A 20,726-nucleotide genomic window follows, 5' to 3' on the forward strand; every position below is an offset into this window, starting at 1 on the left:
GTGGGGCTATTTTTGATCAAGGAAGGGGAAGAGGGCAGCTTGTTAGCGTGACAAGCTAACAAGCTGCGGAATCGTTGATACTAAGAAGGCCAATTCTGGTTGATTTTGATAATCTCGGGATATGTTTTATTTTTCCTGCATTTAATTTTTTATGTTGTGTCTATGAATAAATATCTTTTTTTTAATGCTTAAGTTTTGTTTCACAAAGCATTACAAACTTATAAAAATGGTTGCAGTTGATATGGATAAGATGAACAATAATACATTCGGGGCTCAAAAATCATTAATTTTCAGAATAATTGGGATAAATTCATTTTGCCTGACAATATCTTAACTGAAAATTGTATGAAGATTGATAAGTAAAAATAATTTTGCTTTGTAACATTTATCATGTTGGCTATGAAATCTGCACAAGAATGGCATAACAGTAATACTGAAAATTTTAGTAATAAATTTTGATTGTGTAGTGGGCTATATTCATTCTGCTTTGCTTCTCTTTTAACTTAGTACAACAAAGAAATTTAATTGTGCAGTGTACGATAGAATGCAGATTATAATTTATTTTGGATGTTTATATTTTAACTTAATATCGTTTTGAATCATATGTATGTGATGTATTATTATGTATATTGTGATGATAATTTTGTTTAGCACAGATTTTTAATTTTGCGGTGTGGTAATTTAATTTTGCAATTTTGTGGTAAAAACAAGTGAAGTTGTTTTAACTTTAACAGATTTTTAATTTTTAAGTAATATAGCATAAATGTGATTTCTTTGGTTAGTGAAAAATAAAAAAAAAATTAATATAATTGCGATTTTTTAACATAAAAATTTAATTGATGTTATTTGTGTCGCAGCTGGCAATCTTGCTAATTTAAAAAGAAATTTTATTTGGTTTGTTTTAGATAATTTTGTTGAGTATGACTGCATTTTTAACTGTCTTTAAATATCAAAGTTTAAACGTGTATTTTAGAAGAAGCATTTTTAATATTTTTATTTAAAATATGATGTGAAAACGGTTTCACTTAATCATTTTTATAAACATTTCTCTCATGTTTCTCCCAAAAGACGCGTTATTTAGCTACAGGATTTGGCAACACTGCTGATTTGATCACGTGATTTCTTTTCGAAATGTAAACAAATCGCAAACTTGCTGCTCCGACCGACCGGAAGACACACGGGAAAATTTGAATGACCGAATCGCCGCAACAGCAACACTTTCAGGAACTGTGGTTGAATCCTAAGGCCCCTCACCACCTTATAATCCTTCCCTAAGAAAGTACGTCCCGTCATCGATGGGAGGAGCCAGATTCCCATCTTTTCGTGTGCCTACAAGGGTGGCGAGAACCAGCCACGATACTAGAAGTTTCTCATCCTCAATTACGAGATGCCCCCCCCCCCATGGGACCGAAACATAAACAAACGCGATCCTCATTACAATTGTTTACTGTTATTACTTAAATGTGAATCAGCCGTGCCGTTAAATATTATCGAAACAATGAAAGAAGGCAAAATCAATTTGCAAACGAATTAATAAAGAAAGCTTTGAAAAGTGTTCATAAAAAAAGAGTATATTATTTCAAGGCTTGCTCTTGCAAACTTGCAGGCTTTCATACTTCCTACGTGCGGGCTGCTAGAGCGTTGATATGGAAGAGAATTAACTTGGGACTATGATAGAAATTTGTGATATATAGGGACAGATCATTTGAAAGCTTTACAGTGGTCTCTTCGATTAAAGAGATATGCAGTTGCTTTTATACGAAGGTATTGTAAACATAATATTTATGAAGTACCTCAATATATAGAATATGAATACATTATTTTTTCAAAATATCTACAGTTGTTTTGTAAAATTCTAAGAGACCTTAATGATTTGATTATTTACATAACTGCAAGAAAGTTGTTCACCTGTAAATCAGTTCTATGAGTTTCTTTTAATCTTTTGTAAGTTTCTCAAATAATTTCATTTGTTGTTGTATTTGTTTTCATAATACCTTCATTAAACAAAAACAAAAATAATAGCTATTTTCAAGGCTAAAATTTTATTCTGTGTTGATGAAAATAGATAGAATAGACGAAAAATGCAAATCAATTAAAAAAATTTCATTAATTTACAAAGTTGTTTTTTTTTAAATTGCACTAAGGCATCGCACAATAAGTTCTGCATCGTTCAATCTAAATCATTCGTTTAAATAATTTTAAAATGTTTATATCCTATATTTTGTCCTTTTATAATTTTCATTGTTACTTTATCGTTTTCGAAATATTTCCAAAAATCAAGAAAAACACTTTTTACAAGGCCGGTAACTCAGTTTTGATTTGAATAAAGGTATTATAAAAACACTATTAAATATACCATATTTTTTTCACAATAACTGCACTGGGACGCAATATCTTCATTGTAGCTACCAAGATTTGCGTAGAAAACCTGATTGCTATACAATCATCCGGGGGTTGGCGAGTGTCAGCGTATTTAAATTTATTTGCTTAGTAGTTAATCTGTATAAAAGACAGAATTAATTTTTCCGACAAATTAAAAAAACTTATTTTTGTAATTTTTTAAAATAATTTTTGTGCACTTTTAAAGGTTTTGAAAGTAATATTTCAAATTATTTACACTGAATAAGAAACTGGGAATTACTCGAAAAAAATCATTTCATAATATTTCGATATTTTGAATAAATTAGTAGGGCGTAGTTAATTATATATATTTTGGAGAGATGGATTTTATGGGAAAAGCTTCAAAAATTCTTTTATTAAAGTTAGTGTCGATCACCGGAACAGACGTCTTTAAAGCTGCCACTGATCGTTGAAAGGTCATCCGATCAGTTACGATGGAGAAGTTGAATATATTAAAAACGTGCTGGAAATAATGAAGGGAACGAGGCGGTTTGAAGAAGAAAAGGGAGCAAAGCGGATTGAAAGAAAAGAGAAGCCAAAACCGAATTCGTTGAAGAAGAGGAATTGGAAAATGCTTTACGGCCAAAGATATTGCAGCAAGAACTAAAAGATAAATCAAGACGAAGTGAAATGGGATGAGAGACAAAATTAAAGCTGAAGATGAGATGCAGGTGGTTATCAAAACCATGGAATCACCTGTGAATAAAAGTGAAATTTAAGAATTAAAGAACTACTTTATACAATGACTGAAAGGAATTGAAGAAAATCCTTTGCAGAGTTCAGTGTCTTGATAGAGATAGAGCAGGTGCAAGCAAATTCTCTGAGAAATTCAGAAACAGTGCCTAGACAAGTAGGTGAAAATATAAGTCCGGAAATACTAGCTAAAAGGCTGGATGAATCTGACAATATTCGAAGCTTTTGGAAGAAAAGACTTTACAACGGCCCTTTAAAGGAGATATTTCCAATTTGGAAGTTTAAATCTCCAACTTAAAGCAGAGTATCATTGCAAGTTAAGAATGAAGAACTTGTCAAGAAATCAACCACAAATACTGAATACTTCCGCAAAGCGAAGGATTTTTAAGTGTTATAAGTAGTCGTGCAACTGTAAATCGCCTATTTGAAATTTAGATCACGTTACAATACTTTGGATGAAGAAAATGAGTTCCCTATGCCTATTATATAGGACAATTTTTGTTGTATTAATAATATATACTTAAGCGGTAAAATCGGAAATATTTATAGATAAGCACACTTGGGTACAGCAGCCATGAGATGACCCAAGTGCTTACTACAGGTTGAATTTAAACTGAAGGGACATTCAGACACGTGATAACCAAGGGAGACATAGTGCAAAGTTGATAAAAGAAGAATATTCTTATAAAGCAGCCTTGAGAATAAGGTGAAAGAAATTCCTGTACCACAACTAGTTAATGCAATTCAGACGAAAGCTCAGAAATGTTTGAACAGTAAGGTGAAGTGAATCATAAATATAAAAACCCCACTTTGTAGAAGGGAAAAAAAACGAGATGGTGGATACAGAAGATTGCTACTACTTTCAATACTTGCCATCGGGGGAAAATATAAAATTTTAACCTTATGTCTAAATATTCTTATTCTGTATTTATATCGAATATGACTTCCGTGTCTGTTGTCGATGTACGTCTTCAAATTTTCAATTGTATGAGATTTCTAGGGAAAACTTCCGAATTATGAAAAGACCTCCTTCGTTGGCAGATTAACAGAGAAATTCTTTGTACAGTAATGAGAAAAAAAAAGGAGACACCCAGATTTATTTTAAAATTGATCATCGTATGTGAAAACTAAAATACAATCGCGGTAAAAAAAAAAGGAGCACCTAACTTTATTCTGGTATTGTTCCTTGTACAGTCATAAAAAAGGTGTCATTTGAAAGGTGTTAACGTATTCTTAAAAGTTTTTGGATTATAATTTTGTTAGGGGCAGTCTATATATTTAAATAACAGAAAACTTCAAAATTTCCAATCGCAACACCCATTTTTCTCCTCAAATTTTAAAACTACATCACACCTTATTCTCGGAACCCAAGTTTCATTTGTTTAGACCTATTCGTTTCGAAATGATGACCTAAGGAAATTTTGACTTTGTAATGTTAAAATGGGTGTTACGATTGCAAAATTTTGCCGTTTTCTGTTATTTCAATATATATCCTTCCCCTTGCGAAATTTTTAATTCCAAAACCTTTAAGAGTACGTTCTTTTAAAGGACACCTTTTTTTATAATTCTACAATGAACGATGTCACAATAAAGCTGGTTTGTTTCTTTTTTCCAACTGATGACCATTTTCGGATTAAGGTTTAACTTGGTTCGGTTTACCATCCCCAAATCATTACCGTTTAGCGATTTCGCTAAACACTTCGGCAAATGCTTGGAGCCTTATATTGAGAAGAAAGTACAGACTGGGAGAAACAAGTTCCCGATGTTTCATCTACTTTAAGAATAATGATCCATAGATGTATAGGGCTTACTACGTCCAAATTAGTGACTGCAAAAATCCTTAGAAAACATGTTACTTTACTTCATGAAAGCTGGTTTCAACTCAAATAAGAGAGACTCCAGTGGCTGAATAAATGTTCACTCTAGTCAATAGAAAATCTAGTCTTGAAAATATTTCCAAGATTTCGATTAAGGAGTTGGAGAAATTTCGACAAAAAAATATGACGAGAATCCGGAAATAGAACTTGGTATGATATTCTCTAATAGTGGAGTAAACAACGCTTAGCCCACGATGGACAGGCGTGGTACTGTTATGTAAAAACTTTCATAAATTAATTATGGGTTGTCCATACCATACAAGGGATAAATCAACTTTAACGTGTGATTATGTTGAAGTCCTTCTATAAAAGGTTATTGCTTTTTCTTAGAGGCCGAAGAAGGAATGGGAGTCAGTATATCAAAGATTCCTCACATTGAATCAACTCTAAATGTTCTTGATTTGTGAAAAACTATTCCAGAACTGAGTGGAAATATACTGCGGGGAGATCAGCATCAGAAAGTGTCGAATGTCATCTGGAAATATCGAAAATATTTTTCTAATGTTCCTTCGAAAACTGACCTTCCACTCACGACATTAATTAATGTCGCCAAGGCATAAGGAAATCTTGCGGACGGAAATTCAGAAAATACTTGCCTTAAAAATTATTGGGGCAGAATATTCTGATTATACTATATTACTGATGTCATTAGTTGAAGGAATTTGGAAAAATCTCTGACAGTGTACAGATTATTATATTTCAATGAAATGACTAAAGCCAGATTTTACCCTCTACCGAATGCAAGAAAAAAATTGAGATTGTGTTTTCTGCTAAATATACAGTTTTGGATTTTCTAAATAGACGATTGCCTACTGTCTTTTCTACACACTTTACAAATGCCATTAGAACTGAAGAATGTTCTCCATGAATTTAGTAGAATAATTGGACATTTGTTTGATGCTTATGAAGACTTTGTTATACCCTATCTCGATGACATTGCAGTCTTCTCTGTCATGTTCCTATAACATATATCACTTAGAACATATATACATATCATCACTTAGAAACAGTAATACAACAGGTAAAGATACAGCAGGCTGTTTGCCTTTTAAGCAACCAAAATGCTCAGAGCCATGTCCAGTTGGGACATATGATTGGAGAAGAATGTGGAAGACTATCGAAACTCAAAATAAAACTTGTAAGAACTTTCTTACCCCTCGAGCCAAAGCGGACATGCGAGATCCTTCGATTTATTGAGATATTATTTCTATTATTGCCAGTATTTTCCACTACTGATATGCCTCTCACAGATGCATTAAAGGAAAATATTAAAAGGGACATTGGACAGAGAATGAATTTTAAAACTCTCGCAAGCAAACCAGTCTTTCATTTTTCGGACTACAATCGTCAATTTATAACGCAGACAGATGAGGATGTATTGTGGATAAGGATATAGATGCAGTTCTACTTCAAGTAACTGGTGTTGAAAAAGAACACCCAATCATCCATCTGCCTTTTTCGAAATTTTTCGAACGTGTAAAGGTGTTTGGTGAGCGAAAAATAATGTGTTTTTATCGTATTTGGTATCCGGAGGCTGAAATATTGCTAAAAAAGCGAGATCTTGATTATTGTGATAGATTACAAACCACTACTTGGTTAAAAAAAATACTCGAACTTTGAAATGCTCATGACACCCTAAATTTTTACTTCAACTCATCGGAAAGGAACTCAGTTCAAAATTCTGAAGCTTTGAGGAGGATTTCTACTCTTATTGTCACTTAATATTTGTATGGAGTATCTGGCAAATTTGAGGACCGAAAACGAATCTTATTCTATAAATGTTGTTTTACGATTTCTTATAGTATTGTAGTGGTCGATTTTTGAAAAAGGAGTGAAAATTACATTTGACCTTAAGATCTTGTCTCAGTTATTAAGCTTGAACATATTTTCCGATTACCGTCATGCTATTACTTTTAAGCGTTTTTCGAGAACTAGTTGCCACAATGCATTTTTTTAATTTTTCAAATTCAATTTATACAACTTTTTTGGAAAGTCGATCATTATAAAAATATCTAAAATCGTAAATTGAAACTTTTGGAAAAAGAATGTTTTTTTCTATGCTCGAATTCTGATAGAGAAGAGCTAGTAAATATTTTTGATAAAGTTGTTTTTCAAAAATAATTTAGATATCGATCTGAAATTTTCACTAGACATATCATTTTTATAATATATACTTAGGTAAAATTATAAAAATTTTACTCAGATTTTAAAAATAATATCTTTTCAAAATATATGTTTTTCTTAATTTACTTCTGCCTCATTTAAACTATTTGAACGTTTGATGACCCATTGTATATATCCTATAGTACTAAGGATGAGTAGATATTAAAATCTATGTTCAAATTATATATTCAGATATTAAAACCGATCAAATATTAAAATCGATGTTAAAGATAATCAGATATTAAAGTATAGATATCAGATATTAAAGATATCAAAACCTTCTTCAGATATTAAAACCGATGTTACAAAAATAACTTCCCCTCTCCTCTTTATTTGGAAGCAAATGCAGTGCTTTGGATGAACACCCCAACAATTTCAACCTACAAAATTATTGGGTTTCCAATTCAAATATTGTTGGTTGTTTTATATTTTTTCCACATCATGGTACTTTTCATAATAACTAGATAAAAGGAAATTTCGCCAAAGCTCCTTCAATCAGAAAGTTTATCACAAATTTAGTTGAACGCCCTTGAAATCTCTTTCACTTTCCTCAGACCACAACAATTATTAACTAAAATTCCAACCACGCGTTCTTCTCCTCTGTAATTCCATTTAAAGGAGATGTTTAAAAAATGTAACGGATTTTTTTGCACTCTCCCCAAACCAAAACTATTTCTACAACAACAGAGAGCAGTGTCGACAACTATCACCAAAAATAACTGATAATACAGTTGAAAACGGTTAAATTTGGTGCATGTTCTATACTGTAGCTCATTGCCTCCATTTACCCTTTCTAGGGCCGTGGGAAGTATGCTTCCCACCAAATTTATCAATCTTTGTATGAAATTATGTAGGTTAGCATAAGTTCTGACACATTTTTTTAGTAAGTCAGAAACTTAGATGCTTCAGTTCTTTATCTCAGACAAAATGATGTGTCTTGATTTGTTACTTAATTATTAATGAACCAAATTAATTAAGGAATCAAATTAAATTTATCTAATAAGCTAAATGAATCCCTTTTCTTATTCTAATTTCAAGCCTAAAAATATTTTAACATAATATGACTAGAAAAAATGGCCCTTTAAAGGGTTAAGTGAACTGTTTCTGATATTTATCTTTTAAATTTGTTCTCTCAAAAATCATATGCTCACACAAATACAGATCAGACACGGTGCAGAAAAAAGTTGCAGTCCTTTCACATTACTCTTTGGTTATTTTATTGGATAGCGATAGTTGGATTTCAAAAAACCTCCCTACCAGAGGGGGTAGACGCTGTGTCATTTATTTGTTTATATATCAGTAACAGGCTGTTAGCTCAGAATGGCTCCTCCTGGGCCGCTCCAGAAACACACCAATCTTTATCGATTGGACCCGAACACAGAAACCAGAATCACATCGAGGTTCTCAAAAAAATCAGGAACAACTTCTCCTCTCACCAGCGTTTCTCCAAATTCTAATTCGAAGCCTTTTTCTCCTCTTTGAAAAAAAAATTACCACATTTTATTTCCATCAGATATCCGCCTCTGGCTTCTCATTCGTGAACTTGAGTTCCCTATCACCCCCTTCAGCAACACTTCCTCAACCTGATCGTGGTTGCTCTCGAGCATATAATCAATTCGCAGCTCACAGTGGTTGAAGTTCACCTGGGCTTGACAGCGGTTGCTGGTGATGAATCGTTTCTTGATGACGTGAGAAATCTCTTCATAAGGGAAAAATGTTTAGTATCTGAGTGTTTTGATGTTCTTTTCCCCTGAAGACATGATGGATAGATTTGGAATGAAGGAACATACATCTATGTTCCCACACCTGAATAGTAACAAATAACCAGACACAATGACTCTCTTAGCGGAGGCCGCTTGGTCTTGGCTTTGGAACCGGAGGGTCTCAGGTTCGAGACCCAATTCCACAGAAGAACCGTAGTGTAAGTGGGTCTGGTGCATGCTAAATCTGTCGGAGCCAAACGTCCTCCCACATGTAGAAGTGATGTAGAAGTTTGGAGAGGGAGTTACCATCTCAAGTGTCTTTCTCGTCATCTGACAGCGGTTCAAAATTAGGAAGTACGTCCCAAAATAGCCCTAATGTTGCTGTAAAACGGGACGTTAATATAACTGAAATGAAATAGAACTAAAAAAGATTCTTTTATTGTAGGATCCACATCTGGAGGTCCATATGCACTTAACTATGTGTGGGAAAAATGTTAACGTTATATCTGGTAGAAGTGCCAATTACCATGTGAGGGAAAAGGGGACACGTTACAGTAGATATGTTTTGTCGTAGATCGATAATTTTTGAATTTTGAACATTTTCTTGAATTTTGATTTCGAACAAGTTAACTGATTTCTTAAAAAAAAGCTCTTGCTTATCTGTTTTATCAACGTAATAAGTTTTAAAATAATGCTTTAATATTTTTTAATTAACATCAATAATTTTTGACAAAGATCTTGAAATTTTAATTAATAAGCAAGGAAAGAAAATTGTGAGGAAAACGTTAATCTAAAAAGAACAAGAAAAGAAAAGAAAAAAAAATGTGAAGAGGATTTTGATCTCAGGTACAGATTCCGAAACAAAAAAATAGTTTTGCTTGGCTTGCCGAAATGCCCACAGTTACTCCAATGAAAACGAATGAATGTAACACTTAATTTTCAAAAGATAGGCGCAGGTAAAATATATGAGAAGAAACGATCTGCTATCTTTTGTATTAATTACAATTTTGATGGCCTTTTTTTTTTGTTTCTTGAATGAATAATTTTATTTAATATAAACCATTTTATATTATCATTGTCGCTTTGCCAAATAATAATATTTATCAAATGTCTTTTGTACTTCAATTAATAAAAAAATGCTAAAAATGACAAAATTTAAAAGGGATTTTTTTTTTTCATTATTGTACTATTTGCCCCACGTATGTTACAACCTAATGCAGCTCCGGACGATATTGAAACAGTTGATAGCTTTGAAAGATATTTAATGACACAGAGTAATATGAGAATGTATAAAAATATGAACATAAGGAGGAAATTTGTATTCTTTCTTGAAAATAATTTCTTCTGGGCGAAAATCAACAGAGAGAACGAAAGTAGTTTGATGAATGAATAATTAGGATATAAAAATCAATTATAATTAAAAAATCGCAAATCTAGATAAAAATATAAACGTTTTTCCAAAAATTTTTACAAGTAGCCTCTAACTCCTCTATTGAAAAAATTTCAATTAAAAAAATATATTAAAACTACCATAATAACTTGTAATAATAAACGAGTATTCAAGTGGAATATTAAGTGAAAGAGAAAGAAAAAAGTTAAAAAAGAATGCTTGTTTCATTAAAAAAAATTTAAAGTTCTCAAAACTGGGAATTTAAAAGAAACAGCTCAAATAAAAGTCTTACATTCAATTTTTCCCATTCAGAACTGAAATGATTTGATCCTTTGATGTGGTTCTTTTTTCAAATTACATATTTCTAATGAATTCTTAATTGGAAAATGCGTTTAGCCTTCCCATACATACCAAGATGCTTATATTATTGCAAAATAAACAAAACTGTTTTTCATAACACATTGCAAATTTTATGTTTTTAAAAGTCAGTTCGTCTTCTTTAAAATTATAGCATTCTCTGAGAAAACAAAGGACGAATTCTTGTGACATTCGAAGATTTTCAGAGTGAAAGATTTAAGGTAATTAATATCCAAGAGATTAATAATGAAAGAGCATTATCAAAATAAAATAAACAACAGATCTATATAACAGAAACTAATTTAAAAAGCATTTGTGTTTTACGTGATAGTGTAATTGTAATCAAAGACAGACGGATGCTAACAAATAAAATTTATCATATAAAAAAAAGTCTTGAAATCTCATTTACGCTTTTGAATAGGTATTACCATATATGAGCATACTTCTGAACTGCTTCTTTGTTTTTAATGGCAAGCACTTTAAAAATGAATATTTAACAGCTTTTCTTACGCATGCCCTCCCTTCGAAAAATTATATTCGAAGTTCATCTCATCAGTTATCCGAATGTTAAATTCTCAATACTTCCAATAATCCATGATCTGATCGAATTCCTGATGGATAATGGTACGATATACGAATATGGCCCATTTCGCCTGTCATTTTATATTCGTAGATTTAAAATAGTTTAAGGCAACTATTAATGATATTACTCAATTTCCAATCAATTCTTAACTTCGAACATATCCTTAATATAAGATCTAAAACCCACGACAAAGGCAAGTCGTAAGCATAGGCCGAAATTGAAATGCAGTAATAATTCAATTTAAAATTTTGAGCTTTGTCGGTGTCTTCTGACGTGCAAGTTACGGTCAGTGAATTCGAGATATTGACGCTTCGGTGCACCCCTTGAAATGTAACGAATTTAAATCTTCTCCTCGTTCTGCCTTAATTGTTGGCTCCCGAATATCTCAAAATGTCCATTTCTACAACTTTGTCCAGGAGAATGATTTGAGGAGAGAAATGATGATTCAAATTATGATCCAAATTTCTCTAATCTTAATTTTCCTGCAATAAACTTTATTACTTTGGTAGAATTTATTCTCCTGAAACAGATATTATAAAGGAGAGTCTTTTCTATAAAATGGTTGCTAAAATTCAGTATGCGTATAACTCACAGAAGAGTAATAGTTATATGATGCTGAATTGAGTTTATTACTACATTCATTTTTCTCATCTCCATGTCATGGCTAAAGTGACAAAATGACTGGCTGTCCAGTCTCAGTTTTAGGTTCGGACGATCGGGGACTGAAAACTCAATTCCTCTGAATACCCAGTATGCGAATGTAACTGAAAATTCCAGAGTAATTTCTTCATCTGATTTAACAGATGCTGAAGAAAGGAAGACCGTCATGGATATTATTATCGTTTGAACAAAATAATTCTTAAAAAAAATAATTCTGCATAAAATAATAAATTAAATCGAGAATTACATGTACGTGTAAATTCACTTACGAATTAGAACTAATTATAATTATTTACAAGAAAATACTTGGTAGAACCCATGAAAAATGTTCTATCCAGGTATTCTCTATAGAAATGGTTCAAATTTCTATAATTGTTTTTAAATAATGTTCTATCTTATCAAATATTAATAGAAAAGTTCTACAATATAGGTAAATTAAGTTTTAAAACTGGAGTGTTCAATTTCTGGATGAAATACTCTGATTATAATGAAATTTTACATAATGTTCTACTACAAAAGAAGAGATATAAATTTAGCCATAAATTTCAATGATAATTTTTAAATGCATAATCAAGAAATGTATTTGTATTGACAGAAATATTTCACTTCTAAAAGACCGTCCGAGTTTATTATTGAGTATCAGAATTATGATAACATTATTTAATAAATGAGTATTCAAGTTTTCATCCAAAGAATTCTATTAATGTAACTGACTAATTAATTAGAATTGAGGTAAAATGTAAAAAAGAAAAATATGGGCAGTATTTTTTTTTTTTTTTTGTCTCCGTATCCTAAATTTAGTACTCCGTTTTTTTTATTCCTGAAACGTGTAAGATATTCGGAATATATGGAACCCATGCAGAACATCCTGTTAGCCCATGTAGAACATCCTGTTGTACAATATCGTGTGGTATTATATAATATCATTTAATATTCAACAATATTATACAATATTGCGAAGATTATTTAATATCATACAATCTTGTACAATATGTATGAGCTACTAGGGCATGGATGGAACACGAGTTTACTCACATTTTGACGCCATCTGTTATTACACATAACGAAGTAACTAATGTTTTCATATGTATTTTTTTCTAAACAAGCAGATTCGAAATCCGCCAGCAAAGTCATTATATCTTGAATTGTAAATTTATTTAAATTCCTAAATGTATGTTAAATCTTACTTTGAGAAATTATTTTTTCCAACTCTATAAGAAAGAAATGGATGCTTGAAATAGTTAAGCCTGTCCGAATGAATTCTATCCTTTAAATAAATTGCTACTTTAAGAGTACACATAATTGTCAAAGCAACGGTTTTTATTTTATAGGCTTATCTCGCTGACTCTATTCATTTCATCTCAATTCTAAACAGAACCTTTGATGTTTTAGAAGTTACCTATACGATATTTTTAATCACGATGATACATAAAAGTGTGCAAATGCAACATAAAATGACATTTTTTAAAATTTCATTTTTTCCTCACTTTTAGATTATAAAATTGCTAATGCTTTTTCATATTTTTGTATGTATTTATCATTATGTGTATGTATGCTTCTTTTTAAAACATATATAATATAAAAAATGAGAGATGCTAAATTTCTCCATTATTCACAGTGCACAGCAGTAAAGGGATTAAATTAAATTTTATATGTATCTTGAAATCTATGCACAGTTATAAATAATATAATTCTTAAAATATACAAACAAAATTCATGGAAGAATACTTATATTTGAAAATATAGTTGGCAACAATTTAAGAAAATTTAAGAAAATTCATCTAATTTGAACTAAAGATTCAGATCAAAAAGTAATTTAATTTAAAATTTAAATTGCAATAATCTCAAAATTTTTTAATAATTCTTAAAAGAAATGTCGAGGAAGTGTCACATCCTCTTAAAGCAAATACAGATTCAAATATCAAAAATTCTTTCATCCGAGTTTTGTACCGTTTCAGTAGGTGGGGCTAACAAGTTTTTCGAAGCTGGGGCAATTATAATTCTTTATTTCTTTAAGAATCGTTTCATATTGAAATAAATTATTTCAAAAGTGAATAAATTATGTTAATAAGCTCATGCTTTAAACCTTCATGAACTATAAAAGAAGATTTTTTCCGGATATTTGTTTATTATTTGTGTTGATCTCTTATTTAGCGGGCATTGATGTTCTCTCCCAAAACTGATCACCTTGGCTACTCTTTCTTCCAGAATTCGGGAAAGAAAACATCATCTCCTGCGCAACAATTGGTGGAAATCGTTGCTTTAATGGAAATCACAAAGTTCCCGCTCCTTTAATCCCGAAATCTCATTTAAGTTAAGCGCCTTAACTCCTGAACGAGGAGGGATGGAGAAAAAAAATGATTTATTTATGCTACGCTTCTTTTTCTTACTTAACAGCCGCATTTGCAGTATCCGCATCATTTTAAGTTGCGATAAATCTTACGGATTATTTGCTATTTTAATTTTATTATCTTTAAATACCAAATGTATTCCATTCTCTATTTTGTTACGAAAAATATAAGATTTACCATTCTGATTGCTGCTTTTCTAATAGACCAAGAATATAGCTCCTCAATTTGAAAACATTTTTCTTTAGAGTCTGACAATAATCTTTATTAATTGATCTGGTTACAGTGTAGGCAATTTTAAAAGATTTCTAAAAATAAGGAAAAGAAAAAATAGTATTTGTGGAAACCTGCAGTTAATTATTTTATTCTAAAAAATGGCAGCAGAAAAAGTTTGCGGTTAAAATCTACGGGTGACTCGGTTTAACAAAATTTAACTTGCAGAGATTGGTTTTGATAGTAAAAAATAATAGACAAAGACAAGTAAACTTTAAAAGATCCAAATTTTTTCGTTTCATACTTCGTTGTCACAGTTAAATGAGGCTGATATAAGGCCTTACTCATTAACAAATAGCTCACTGAAAATAAATGATAAAGTTAAATCTTTCAGTTATATCTCTTAATTTAATATTTATAGGATTATTCATGTTATATTAACATTAGTTTAGCATTTCTTTAACTCGGAATAGTTTGATTCGTATCAATGAAGGAACTCGTATTGTTGTTTGTCAACTTCCTCTGAGCCCAAATGTAGTTTCTTGCATATAAATGATTTAAGGTTTACAGAAAAACGATTGCAAAAGGTATGCATGCATTTTAAATCTCTCTATTAATTTGAAAAATCAAAACGTCAGATGGATCTTTTCTGAGCCACCAAGACCTTTGGCGCTGAATGGCTTTTAGCAATAACTTTACCACCGACGGGAAAAAATAAAAATAATATCAGTGGGAAATCGTCTGATCTGATTTACATTTGAATTCCGAAATGAATTAGTAGGCTAAGGAATTCGAAGTCTGTAGCAACATTATTTTACTACACATCTGTAATTCTATCAATTGCCCACCGAAAATATAATGATTTATCATAGAGCCATTCAAAAATCAAATAAGAAGCTGTCGCAATCCTTTTTTCATTCTATTACCCATATCATGGAAATGCACGAAGCTATGATATGAGCAATAGAACAAGACAATGATTTCAACATCTGGAGTGATGGCATCTCCAGCCATCAAGTCTCTCAAAATAGCTGAAATAATTCAAAGTTTGTCGTACCAACATAGAAACATAGCTCTAGACTGGGTGAAAGCTCAATGGCCGTTTCACAAACGAAGAACTCAACTAATATGCTTATATGAACTTTGCACGCTTTTATCCGAATTGTATATTCTTACACGTTGTTATATTTTTGTGCTTCCTTCGATTTATTACAGTTTTTACAGTTTACAGTTACGATTTATTACAGTTTTTCGATTTATTACATTTTCTCCTTTTATTCTACAGCTGGAGTTTACTTTTTTCGTTCAGAAGGTATAAATAATTAAATGAAATACGAAATATAATTAAAATAAAATAATCCTATTTTTACCTGTGAAATACCTCTATTTTTCTTTCAAAAAATGTCTAAAAAGTAATAAAAAATTACTTCGTTGTCATCGAATTAAATCCCAATCTGAACAGCTCCAAACAAGTGCAGCCTTATAACCTCGATACATCAGGCATCAAACATTCCGACTTTTTCTTTCTTTTCTTTTTTTCATGCATTAATGCTATCGCACGAATCTCGCTATCTTACGCTCCACTTTTTGTGAATTTCTCGTTAATATTATCACAAATCTAGATTTATGTAACTTGAGATTTTGATAAACGGGAGAGAGATCTAGTTGCTATAAAAGAAAATTTTAGTAGTTTCCTACACTGAAGAAGGAAAATTGCAGTAATTAGTTTATTAAAAGCCAGAAAAAAAAACACAATTTTATAAAAAATTGTTTTTGATGGTTGCTAGTGATAATATTCTAGTTGCATCATAGATTAGTCAAAAAGCAGTTATTAATGAGTTTTTTAAGGTAAGAGGTAAAATAAATGCAAAACATTTTGCACACCATCTTCTTAGAAACACTGCAAATCCTTTGTGGTATCGTCGAGATACTGCATATAAATCTATGATATAAATTCTTTAGCTGATAAAATAAAATTAAATACTTTGAGGCTTCTTTTCTGAATTTTATCAGTTGCAAAATTCTTGTTAACAGGACAAATCAGTGGAGCTCATTTCATGTTACATAACAATGTAACTACATATTGTCTTATTTTGTGTTGTTATGCCCTGTCTATTCCCTTACAAGATGTATTTTGGAAGTCAAATTTCTGTAGTATATTTGGCATGGATCTGTGAGCTAGAGAGAATGGCGCTAAATCAAACAATTGATAATAATTTATCTTTTTGCAGTACAGTTCACTCCCGAGTATAGAGCCTAATGTGGCGGAAAGGCAGGCCGGATAATATAAAAACCTGATAGGCCGGACTTCTATGAACTCATTTCTTGGCCCACTAATACCAGAAGACAAAGATTTTATACTAAAACTCACTGTTATAAAACGTATGTTCTCACTTCTTATTGAGTACTAAATAAACATTCGATTTATATGAAGTCACGTAAAATGTGAACGGTCCCGATGAATCATAGAAGCAGTTGTCAATAGTTTATATATGTTTATATAATACACTTGAAAAGTGGTGTACTTGGGGCAGCATATCACTTTACAATTTTTGCTCGATTTTTTTTCCAGTGGCTGATTGTACTTTCTCCAATTCCTAATTCCGAAGATGTATTTTTTTTTCCTCTTCTCCTCCTTCTTCTTTTTTTTTTTTTTTTTTTTTTTTTTTTGCTGTTACACCAGGGTCTAGGCACTGTATAATACGTAACTTCTCCATAGTCACTACAACTGTTTTTCCTTTATCACCCATTTTGGAATCTTCACTGTGGTACACTTAAAAATATAAGAACACAAGAATAATTTACGAATACCCCAAGAACAATTTCGGAATTCTATGGGTACTGTGCAGTTATAATCAGGAACAGCGGCAACATTTGAGGTCCGTTACACACTAATGAAACAATGAACAACCAGCAGAACACTGTTCTTTTCTTGTCACAACTTGTGTTTTGAGCTCTATACATAGGAAGATTGTAGCAAAGCCTGCTTCCAATGCCTTGGCAATATTGCCAAGGCAACATCTTGCTTTTCTCATTTAATTACGATGGAGGGAAACTAGATCTGATAATACGGAAGCCGGACAGCAGCGAACTGGATAATCTGGATTGTACTCCATGGTGAAAACTTTTCTGATGTTCCTTTTGTTCAGTTGTTTTTCCTTTATAAATTGAAGATGAAACGGCAGTATGCATTTCCTCTCATTTGCAGCTGCCATTCGTTACTGACAAGATGCTTATCTATGTCAAAATATTCTTTCTTGAATTTTAATGAATAATTTCCTAGTTTTGGACTTCTGAGGAAAATATAAATATATAAATGAAGACTCAAAAGTTTAGATATCTATTATTTATTATTCTATAAAATCTTTCTTATAGTATGGAGAAGTGTGTTTAAATAATGAATGTCTTTGCAGTCCTATATACAGAGAAGCAAACTTACAGATGCATGCAGTCTTTCTCAAAAAGAACTTTTAGGAGAAGATTCCATCTTCTTAAATTCAACTGTGACGTCATAATCCTTTTGTGGAAAAAGAATTATCAGCAAATGTGGTGAGAAATTGACAAAGGAGTTTTATCAAGAATATTTGCATATTTCCAGAATGATTTCGGGGCCACTTGCATGTTAAAAATGTAAAGATTATTTTTTTAATTTCCAATGTGATAATCTATTTCGCGGACTATATATTCCATATAGTGATTTCTGTGATATAAAGGTTTTCTGTAATATTTCCAGAAGTATTGATTCCCATTTCTCTTCCAATACTTTTCAGAGTTCATCAGTCACTTAGAAAAAGCTCTTCTCTAAATTCCAGTGGCACAATAGTTTATAAATGAAAAATCATGGAACTTCGCAGTAACATGTTTTAGAAAGTATATATGCAATATCTATATTCATTTTTTTTCAAGAAATACAATGGATCTCTTCAAAATATAGCTTTAACTTTGATTTGATGGTGTTTCAGTTTTTGAAAATAATTTGGATAAAGAAATGGAAATTTCTTCTATAAATATCGGACATAAAAACCTTCTTTTGATAATACGTTGATTTCATTTTAATATTTTTCCCGCTATTCTTATTTATAGTTTCCTATTGTAGGAGAATTCTGCAACAGTCCTAAATTCCTTATTGAGTTTTTCTTTGAATTTGTAGAAGCAGGTTCATACATTTATTTATCTTTATTTTCGATGTAAATAGAAGCTTATTTTTGTTACAGTCATTTAGGTAAATCCATGTATTTCCATTTGTCTTCTGTTAGACAGTTTTCATTCAGAATTCTACATATTGCTCAGCATCGTATCGCATGCCGCAGCTAAGGCTGGTGGACGTTAGGCTTTTTAACTTTTTGAAGTTTTAAGCATTGATTTATTGTTTATTATTGCTACAGATGTAACTCAAAGTTTGCAATTGATTTCTGCTTCGACGGATTTTCATCTGTTAACAGTGAATTCTTTTTAGAAATATTTGAAATAGCATTATCTTTTTCGATTGGAGTCTTCGTTGTGAGTAGAAGTGTTCGGCGGTTTTGAATTAGGAAATAAGAAAACTTTTCTTCGGAAAGCGCAAAAACTTAGAAGAAGAAATTTAAAAGTAGTTGATAATATTTTCTCATTTCAAATAGTAAGCTATTGACAAAATTTTTTATTCCAAAACATTTTTAAATTTTAAAAAAAAATTAATTTTTTACCGAAAATTTGTAAATACCCTCTGTATTTTTAGTCATTAAACTTGTCTTAATTATTGCTGAATATCCTTGAAGCAATGAGTTTAGAATATCTTATTTATCTCTCTTCCTTCAGTATTATGAGAAAACCCTCCTAAAGTAGCCGTCTTAACACTTCAAGCATTTTTCTTTTATGCAATCATTCAATCTGCTAGTTTGTGCTTTAATTTTGGTTACGCTCGTCATGCACTTGGAAGAACACTTTACAGCAGATGGAGGAACGCTAAAATTGCACCTAACAGGCTAAAATAAATAAAACAAACTATATGTAATTAAAATCAAAATTAAAATATACCTATAGTTGTGTTTTCTAACAGAAAATAATGCAGTCAAATTTATGATATTATTAACCTATGCCAGTAAGTATTATTACAGAATTATTCATCATAAATTTAATTTGAAAAACTGTTGCAATTTTTTTAGGGTTCGAGAGATATGATCATTTGATTCATCCTTATATAATAAAAATGTGTCTTCTAATCGGAAAAAATCATTATATGAAGATAGAGGTCCCCCTTTCTCTAATTTATTTGAAGGAATGATTCATTAAAAAAGAAAAGAAAGTTCTCAAATGGAGCCATGATCTTAATCGTTCATAGAAATAAAACCTGAAAGATTGAGTTTGAATTTCAGCCACCGAAAAAAAAAAGTCATTAATCGTTTCTAAATAGCTGAACGGTTGTTTCCATAATATAAAAGTATAATAAAGTAAATAGTAGTATTCTATTCATCGTAGAGTTTTATACTTTTTGAAGTTTTTAGAGGTTTTCGAAGTAAAAATTAATTTTATTGCATTCATGGTATGTATATTTTTAGAAAGCACGCCTCGCCATTAATCCTTTCTGGTCTAAATTATCCACTCCCGCTCATAAATATACATATCCACTTACACGAGAAGCCTAAACAAAACTTTTAATGAGTGAAAAATTTATCTCCAAAGATTCTTTCGGATAATAATATCAGGAAACGGAACAGTATTGTCTTCGCGTCAGAAGGATAATGATGCACGTTGTAGCTTATAAATATTCAAATAATTTGAAACATATTCGATAAGGACAAGACGCTGCGGAGTTTCAAATTGACTTATTTTACAATACATCGATAGAACTTCAGATAAATATTTTAGTAAATTGTTGATGCCTCAAATATTTATTTTACCTTGCTTAAAATTTTGCATTTCAGAATAGAAAAAAATAGAGCAATTCCCTTTGCAAAATATAAATTCTGGAGATTTCATTGGCAGTTTACAATTCGATGAAATATTTCTGCTATTTAGAGGTGATATTTCTGAAAATAACCGAATCGTTCGTGATATCTGAAAAAAAAAATTCTTTATTTCCATTTCTTTTTTAGCCCGTGTGCTCCGGCACGCTCTTACGACTTTTAGTCTTACATCCGTTGTTGATTCACAGATTTGGGATTAAATTTGCAATTTATTTTAATATATTATTTAACAGTAATTAATACAGTGGCTGCAGAGTATTCTTCTTCAAGAACTTCCAGAGCCCAAAAAATATTTTTTACTAGTTAAAAATGATAAAATCAAACATCCCTTTTGTATTAAAGTATCATATGAGTAATCTTAATAACATGGTAAGCATGGTGTCGCCTCGCAGTT

This window comes from Argiope bruennichi, chromosome 3 (genome assembly GCF_947563725.1).
Source record: "Argiope bruennichi chromosome 3, qqArgBrue1.1, whole genome shotgun sequence".
NCBI classification, from domain to species: Eukaryota; Metazoa; Arthropoda; class Arachnida; order Araneae; family Araneidae; genus Argiope; species Argiope bruennichi.